Source organism: Cygnus atratus, chromosome 7, assembly GCF_013377495.2.
Source record: "Cygnus atratus isolate AKBS03 ecotype Queensland, Australia chromosome 7, CAtr_DNAZoo_HiC_assembly, whole genome shotgun sequence".
In the NCBI taxonomy this organism is placed as follows: domain Eukaryota; kingdom Metazoa; phylum Chordata; class Aves; order Anseriformes; family Anatidae; genus Cygnus; species Cygnus atratus.
Window position 1 is genome coordinate 8894214 of NC_066368.1, and position 8915 is coordinate 8903128.

Sequence of the window (8915 nt, forward strand, 5' to 3'; positions counted from 1 at the left end):
CGTGGCCAGCAGGGTCAGGGAGGTGATTGTACTCCTCTGCTCTGCTCTAGTGAGACCCCACCTGGAGCCCTGCGTTCAGCTCTGGGGCCCCCAGCACAAGAAGGGCATGGACCTGTTGGAGCAAGTCCAGAAGAGGGCCACAAAGATGATCAAGGGGCTGGAGCACCTCTCTTGTGAAGACAGGCTGAGGGAGCTGGGGTTGTTCAGCCTGGAGCAGAGAAGACTCTGGAGAGATCTTATAGCTGTTGGTAGAGTAGAGGGGTTGATTCTGGGCTTCTTTGATCCCTTCTCCATGGATCTGACCATCACAGCACGTGGGGCTTGGATCCATGGGGAGACAGCAGGAGCTCACGCTGCATCTCCTTGTGCAGCAGCGCCCAGCTCCGGCAGTTGCCGTGGCGCTGGCATCCTGACCCGTGCTGGCTGGCACGTTACTGGGTCACTCACCCCAGTATGCTCCTGGCTTGTTGTGGGAAGTATTGTGTCACCATTTAGCCCCGAGGCATTGTCACCTGTGTTTTAGTAGGGCACGTTTCTTTCACACGGTGAAGGAGAGCTGCGTTGGACGAGTAACGTGTGTGCAGCCATTGCGTAAATTGGGAGGCCTGGGAGAGGCTCGCTTCTGAGGCTCCCTGTGGGTGACACTTGTTTTCCCCAAGGCAGCTGACACTTGTTTTTGTGAGTATTGGACAGGTAGGCTCTACAAAGAAAACACATTTGGCAATTTCTTGGGCAATATATGAATTAACAACACAGATGCCAAATGGTACCAAAAACTTGAACTGCATTTGAAAACCTGGTGAGTGGTGAAAGTGATGTTTGGGGTTTGAAGCAGAGCAGAGCCCCTGTTTCTAGAGCATCGCTGCAGCATTAGGACAACATTGGTGTTTCCCTGCAGGGCTCACATGTCTTGAAATGGCTCATGTGGTGCCCAGCTGCTTCTAATCCACAGCTAACAGGAGACGTGTGCTCCCGGGGTGCAGCTCTTCCACCCCGAATTCAGCGAAACGTCAGGTCTGAGGTGGGGGAGATGAATAAAGATGTCATCCAGCCCTGTCCTCAGGACACCTTCTGCAGGTGGGTGGGAGCTGTGGCCTCCCATGCTCAGATGTTGGGGCCCTGCTGGGAGAGGCTTGCTGAGCTCCGGTGACTCAGGGCAGGAGGAAGTACCGCTTGGTCATTCCTAAGCACTTCCACGCATGGTGACCCTAAACTGAAGTTTAGTAAACGTCAGCTTGCTGTTGTTAGTAAAGCGATGAGCTTGGGTGATGTCTGTAGATTTTTATTATTTATTTATTTTTAATTATCTTTATTTTGGAGTGGTTTTGCCTGCTGGTGATTATACAGTGGGATTCCAGAAAAAGTCTCTGATATGCACATTGCTGCATCCCCACTGCTCAGTGCCTCAGGGACATGCTCCCGCCCCATGTTTAGGCTCCGTGGTTCCCCTGAAGAGGATGGATAAGGACAGTATGAAATGTTTGGAAAAGGGATTGAGCAAGATAGTTAAGAAAGAAACATAGCAATCAATAATGATGTCACTGTTGCCTCCACCAGCCTACCCTGATATATTTCAGGATACTTTTAAAACCTGTTTTTCCCCTGCACTGGTGCAACAGCCTTGCGCAGTCCTTCTGCTCCTCAGCTGTAGTAGCAGAGGCTCAGCCCAGGCCATATCGGCTGCCAGCACAGCTCGAAGAGTCCTTGCTGCAGAGGAAACAGCAGGGAAAGACTGGGGACGCCAGGGCTCTGTGTCTGTCTTTCTTTCTGACCCCAGAGCTCATGCTTTTGCTTTCTCAAACATAATTCCCTTCCCCTTCTGTTATGTCTCTATTGTTTGTTGGAGAAATGATGCCATTAAATCAACAGAGAGTGGTGGGAAAATGCTTTGATACGAGGGTATGTGTATGTGTGTGTGCATGTCCTCCATTAAAAAAAAACACACACAAACCCTCTGCATATCTGGCAGCTTCTTTTAATTTGTGTCTTGCCTGCAAGAGAGAAATCCATCTCCAAATATTTTTGGCAGTTAACCTCCTTTATTTGTATTGATGTGGTACAAAGTGCGGGGTGTTGTTCCAGGGCTGTCGCTCACCATCATTGTGATAGCTAATCTCTCGAGGGCCTTGCATTTTCCCAGTTGCTGCTTTGCGAGTGTGGTATCCCAGGCTTCCTTTTTCTATGGGAAAGAGGGATCCTGTGGCCAGGACTCTGGGAGGCATTCGGACAACAGTGTGCCTGCTGTTCTGTAAGGCAGGGATGGGGATGTGCTTTCCTCTGGATATAGCCATGCAGAGTGGTGGATAAGAATGATGCAAGGTCGACATATTTCGACAACAATCATTTTCCCTAACCCAGGAGTTCCTTCAAGACCAGCTACCCTCCCTTCCATGAGCTAGAGGAGCCCTACCTGGCTCTGTTCCTTCTGTAAGAGGAAGTCTACTTTTGGGAATCGGTTTCTGGCTGCAGTAGAGAAAGGTTTTCCCCCAGCAGTGGCAAGACCCTCAGCTGAGGTGCAGGAGCACACGTTGCCACTTCCATGGAGCAAACATTGCACCAAGGGAGAAGAGAATATGACTGGGCTGAGTGAGTGGCTGTGAGATGCTTGTTGCGATGGATATGAGCAATGTCTAATTGTGTCATGTAGTTGAGTTCTTTGCGTGTTTTTATTTTTTTTTCCTTGAAAACAGCTATTCTATTTGATTGAATGCCTCTAAGTAGCCCCTTCCTGGATAGAGCTATGCGTTACATTAGATATCAAACAACGGAAGTCCTTTTTAAGTTACAGGTCAGATGGTAAGCAACTCCCCATAATGAAGTAGCTGCACAGAGTCTTCAAGTCTTCTAAGGATCGAGAGAGCGAGAAGAGAGCAAAACTTCACAAGAAAGGAAAAAAAGAACCCTACATTTTAGCAGAAGAAGTAGGGAGAAAACACAGGGGAAAGGACTGTGGGAAGAGAAGGGAGTCAGTGGTGGCAGCTTTAGAGGAAGTTATGTCTCTCTGTAACGCCACTGTAGGATTCAACTCTGGGGCTTGGCAGCAAATTTCTGATTTGTAGAAATTGTTGAGACTGTTTTCCTCCGTGTTGGGAAGGGAGCCTGCTACAGCCTGCTCTTGGGGATATTCATCTTAGAAAGAGGACCTTCTTTAACATCCTGCCCTGCCTGAGTTAGTCCATATTTTTTCAGTTGATGTCCATGCCAATTTGGTTTGATCTCAACTTACCCTCTTGGCCACTGTGCTGATCTTTCCTTGGTTGCTTCCCTGATGTTTCCTAGTTCTGTCCTGCCCCAGCGAGTTACTATGTTAGGCAAGTGATACGTGACCTGGTATGCTGAGGGTGCAACAGTTCTCATGGTGACAGTCCAAACAACCCCACATCCCATCACAGTTTCGTGCTGATGCTACTTGCATCGCTAAGCACCTGAGCACAGTTGTGCAGTCCATGGCCTAGCAATACTTCAGGGACTTGAGGTTGATGGGCACTCTGCTAATAGGGCATGTTACACAGGGAGGAGACTGGCTTCCTTCAGATGTCAGCCAACCGATTCGTTTGCCAGTGTGAGACCTCCAATGAGTCACCAATTGGTCTGTCATGGAAAGACTGAGACACTTGGCAAAGAAAGATGTCACTGTATAGCCTCTGAATTTTCATTCATCTACCCTATATTGCCTGTAATAAAGCAATATGGCACTAAAATATGAGATTGCTTAGTAAAGCTCCTTATGACACAGTAATTTTCATGTTTTGCTTCTCTTCTCTCTTCTTTCTTTTTTTCTTAATTTTTCTTGGATGCTGTTTCTCATCTTCCAGCAGAGTGAAGAGAAGCCTGTTGTTTGCTCAGCAAACTGAAAAGCTTTGTGTGCGTTTTCTGCTGCTGTTTTGCTAAAGTTCAGGGTTCCTAGGTTAGAGTCGCTGCTTCTCAATACGAGGCTTGTTCCAACTTCCAGAGCAGCCCACGCAGAGCTGGTTGGGTTCATCTGTGCAGTTCACAGCCCACAACCCACCAGACACATTGTTTGCCTGTCTCCTTCCATGATTCATACTTTGCAACAAAGACGAGCCTAATGCTCCCGACTGGAGTGTGAAGCCAGGCGGTGCTGGATTTTAGGTGCATCAATAGAAGCGGTCTGGGTTTTTCTCTTTCTTTCTTCCTTGTAAGCACTCATTATGTCTGAAAATCAGACAGCTTTGTGACTGGTCATAATAGTCTGACACAGCAGGCTTAATAGGGAAAATATGATAGGAGTTCACTAATCTTACAGTTTTCCTATTTAAGAGGAGAGGCTTGCCTCAATTTTGTGTTTTTTACCTTTTTTGTTTTTAATCTAGCAGTGATTGTTTAATGAGAAAGTTCACTGTTTACTGGAAGCCTGGTGTTGTTTTTTTCCTTCTTCTTTTCCTTTGGTAAACACAGCACTTCACATTTTGCTGTGGGGAGACTTCTTTTTTCTACAAATATTTATGAAATACTCTTTTGTGAAAAATGGAGGAGTTTCATCTGGCCAACACTGAGTTGAGCTTTTTATTTTATTATTTATTTATTTATTTTATTTTTCCGTGAAAAGCTAGAGGCAGAAAGGCTGGCCAGTCAGTGCAGGTGCTAGCCTGGGCAATGGAGCCTGCTTTATGACGATGAAAACCAAACTGGCACCTTTGAGTCCGTGCTTGCCTGTCTTCTTGTGCTTATCAACCTGGTGAACCTGGCGTGCTGGAGCCACACCAGCTCCTGCTCTCCTGTCACACGTCCTCTGAGTGTGCCACAGTGGAGGGGTAACCACCGCAGGAGGGCCAGGGTGTCATGGTGGCCTCGTCTTTGCTGCCCCTCTGCGAGGTGCTGAGGCTGGCCCCGTGGGGAGGGCCGGTTCGCCTGAGGAAGGGTCTGCTCTGCTGTTTTGGAAGGCAGCCCCACGCGGGGGTCATCCAGCCTCTACAGCTGTCACTGTCACCACATCTGCCTTTCCTCAGGGCCATGAGAGAAGCCTTCTGGCTGTCATCGAGGGCGACGTCAGCCTGAGCGAGGCCCAAGGAGGCTGGGGGCAGTGCTGTGGCTCGGCTGACAGCTCTCGCTGTTTGGCCCTCTGAATGCTGCCTCTGTGCTTGCCAGGCCCCTCCATGCACTCCTCAGCTGCCCTACTGACGGGGGATGAGGAACCAGAGAAAAAAAAAAAAAAGTGAAAAGCGTTGCTCTCCATGGGCCGCAGCGTTGTGGGGTGCCCCCTCCATCTGCGGGGTGCCGGACTCCATGTTGTGTGCCCACAGCCCAGACACCTGTAGTGGGTGTGGAGCCTGACATGGAGCGTGGAGCTGGAAATCTCCTTAACATGCCAAGGTTCAGGGAAGGGTGGGCTGGGACACTGGGAAGCTGGGTTGTACTGGGGACCTGCTGGAAAAGAAGCCCATATCCGTGGCCAAATCACTCTCATCACTGCATGCACGAGTTTCCTGGTAGTGAAGGGTACTCCTTATCATCCTCTCATCTCGGGAGAGGAAAGAGTTCATCATTTAATATGTCTCTTCTTACAGTCCTTTGTCCAGTGGCTGGGGCCCCTCTACCTTGATAAAATAAATAATTGAATTTAGATTAAAAGGTCTAATATAATCCTGCCCAGTGGTTACTAAAACACTTGAGTGAAAGTTCATTCTGAGCCTGTCTTTCCATTTCCTCATAAGGCCAAGACATGAACTAATTAGATGTAGACATAGGTTGTTATTGTAGCAAAATGACAAAGATCAGTGGTTATTGGAAGGAATGGCTTTTATAATCTAGTTTTATGGTCATTTACCTTTCAGTGACCTTGGTGTCAGGCAAAATTGGCAGCTCCGTTGCGAGGAATGTGCTTCCTCAATGGGGGCTTTGCAAGCTGCTGCATTTTTGGCTCTAGCTTCACATGAACTAGGACAGATACTGCTGCAATGCAAGGGACTTTCTGTCTGCAAAGAAAGGCCATAGAAGAGAGCCAAAAGAAGCCCTTTTCAGCGCTCTCTGACTGCCACTGAATTGACGTCGAAACAGATCAGTTGTGTTTCAAGTAATTCTTTGCTTATTGCTGCAACCGAATTTCCAACCTTCATACAGAGAGAGTCTGCTGTGGTCAGAGGGCTGCCCAGGAGTTTCTGTAAAAAGGGTTTCATTGTCTTGGAGTAAAAGAAGGGAGAGCATCCCTCATCCTCCATTTAAGATCATGTAGGAGGAGATGGTGGTTCTGGTTGTAGCCTCCACTGTGTAAGTCTTCCTATACCAGCAAAGATGTGAGATTTGTTTGTATTTAAAAAGTATTGTACTTTCGGTGACAATCATCACTGAAATCAGTCAAGTTCCATGCATTGACTACTCTCTTCATCACATATTGAGAAATCCTTATGGTTGTATTCAGTGACTGATGCCTGTGGCCATGAAGAAGAGCATGATATGAGCTGTGTTGTGCCATCTAATGTACTCCATATTTTTGGCCATACTTTGTAAGGAGATGGAGTATCCTGTCCTGGGGCTTGGGAGGACTGGCTTCAGTAGGGGTTTACACAGTGACTGTGGTAAATCTTTTAATTCTTCTGGGCCTTGCTTTCTCCATTCTTAACCTTAGAGGTAATCTGTTTTTCATAAATAAGGCAAATTTTTTGATGTGGAAGTATTTATTTGAGGTAGTCCTTCTGATAGAGGTAAATAGGTAGAAAGATTATTTGGGTAATGTTGTACTTGGAGCTTACAATGAAGTGCTATAAGAGTTGAGAAGAGCAGTGCAGATGTGGAAGGAAATCCACATCTTAAAATCATCTTTGAGAGTTGCACTGTCTTGTGAAGCCGGCTTCTGTCTACTTCTGATGTCTCATTCTGCTGCTTACAGCCTTTGATTTTGCAGATGCATTCCTTGCATCTGTAGCTACTGCCCTGCAGAGCAAGCCTAGCTTTATGTGCTCTGAGTTCTAAACTGCTAAAATAAGGAGAGCAAAACAATGCAGCTAGGAGGGCGCCATTTGTTTCAGGCTGCTTTGGATAACCACCAACCTGGTTCTGCCATGTGTATGTTCAATACTTCATCACCACAGCATGACAGGTCCTTAGGGGAGGTCAAGCAGTGGTTTCCAGCATTCCAGATCGTGAGATGGTTTGACATACATGGGCTCTCAACTGTTTTTAGTCCTATTGACCTGCTGTGACCTGCTGTGATTCTTGCTTGCAGAGAGGATCTTATAGAGCCCCTTCTTATTCATCCTTCTTCTTTCTCACATTCATCACTCTGATGAGTTTTAGCATGTTCTTCTGATATGAGAGAATGAATGGTCACATTCATTTCAATGGCGGTTTATTTTTGCAGGTATCAGGTTTGGATAGGGAATGTCCAGCTGAGATGAAAGAGAAACTTGCATAGAAGCAGATGGTTTATATGCTGCTTCTTGCTGAAGAAGAGCAAAATGAATCTCTCTTGAGTCCCTAAAGGCTGAATCCCTTGAAGTCTGACAGAGTCTTTCCACTGACCTCGGTGGCCCCAGGATCACATCCTAAATGAGTTGCTTTGAGTCACTGGAAGCCTGAATTCAGCTTTGGTGGGCTGGAAAATGTAACCTACTGTATGGGCTGTGTTATTCACAAGAGTTGGGTCCTGTATGTATGCTAGCTGTGGACGCCTGGGAGAAGAATAAAGGCATTTTCTGCAGTCATGGGGGTGGAGGAGGGAATTATCCCCCCTTCCCTGCAAATGCAGTATCGTGACTGCCGCACAGGCAGCTGGGGGAGCTGACCCGCTTCTGAAGATTCAAATTAAGATTAAGTGGTTTTTTGAGCTGTTTCTTTTGGTACACACAAATGTCCTGTTCCTAGGACAAGCGAATAGGAACATACGTTTAGGCCTGACGTCAGCCAGAACCAGCCTCAGTTCAGGTTTTTGGAAGCACACCATTGTAGTGGATGAGGGGGTGTATAAGCCTGGGATTTGCCCCAGTGGAGTTTCCTTAAACTTAGGAGAAGCAGGCTCCTTGATGCTTGAGAGAAGCAGGTTATGAGCGTGCTTGACACAAAATGCTCGCAGTTCACTGCTAAGTGACACTTATCAATGACATCTAATATTGTTGACAAATGCTACCTGTTTCCTTGTAGCTTATGAAAAATGCTATTGTTTCTTGAAATCATTTTTACTTTCTCTAGTTAGCAGTGGGTTATAGCTGGGCAAACAAGCAGCCAACAAAAGCATTCAAGTTAATGCATCGTGTTACAGGTATTTTTTATTTCATACTGGTCCTAAATAAAACCAGATGAGAATTAATTGGATATAGAGGGTATAAAATGAAGTGTGAAGAGCTAGAATTTAGCAGTTTCCTCCAGAGCCATTATTAATTGATCTGGACTTGTTAGACTGTTTTAGAGTCAGGCTAGTGAAGGTTAATACTGTTTGAGAGCAGTAGCATGAGTTTGAATTAATGGCTAGCAACACAAAACTTCACAGTGTAGAGTAATTTATGCTTTATTTTTCCATCTTCTAACAAGTATTCACCCGAGGAAGGGTCAGCGGCTGGCTAAAGGTGGGGCAGTAAGACGGTGAAGGCTCTTTCCTGCACAAATATTTGTGATGAGACTGGAGGTGGTAGCACTTAGGGTCAATATGCTTCAGATGCTTTGCCCTGCAGAACTGAAGTATAACACTTCTCTAGTTTGCTGCTGTGCACTGTGATTCACATGGGAACATGAGGCATGGAAATGCTGCAAGTAAAGGGAAGGGCGTGTTGCCCCAGTTAAATAACCCACACGTCACAGCCGCTAAGGATCCGCAGCCTGGCAGTGGTAAACCCAGGCTTTTCAGCCCATCATCTTCCCTGCAGGTCCTTGGCATCAGGGAGCGATGGAGGGAGGTGAGCGGGGAGCCTCCCAGCCGGAGGAAGAGCCGAAGCTGGTTTTTCCCTACTTTTCCCACACGCTGT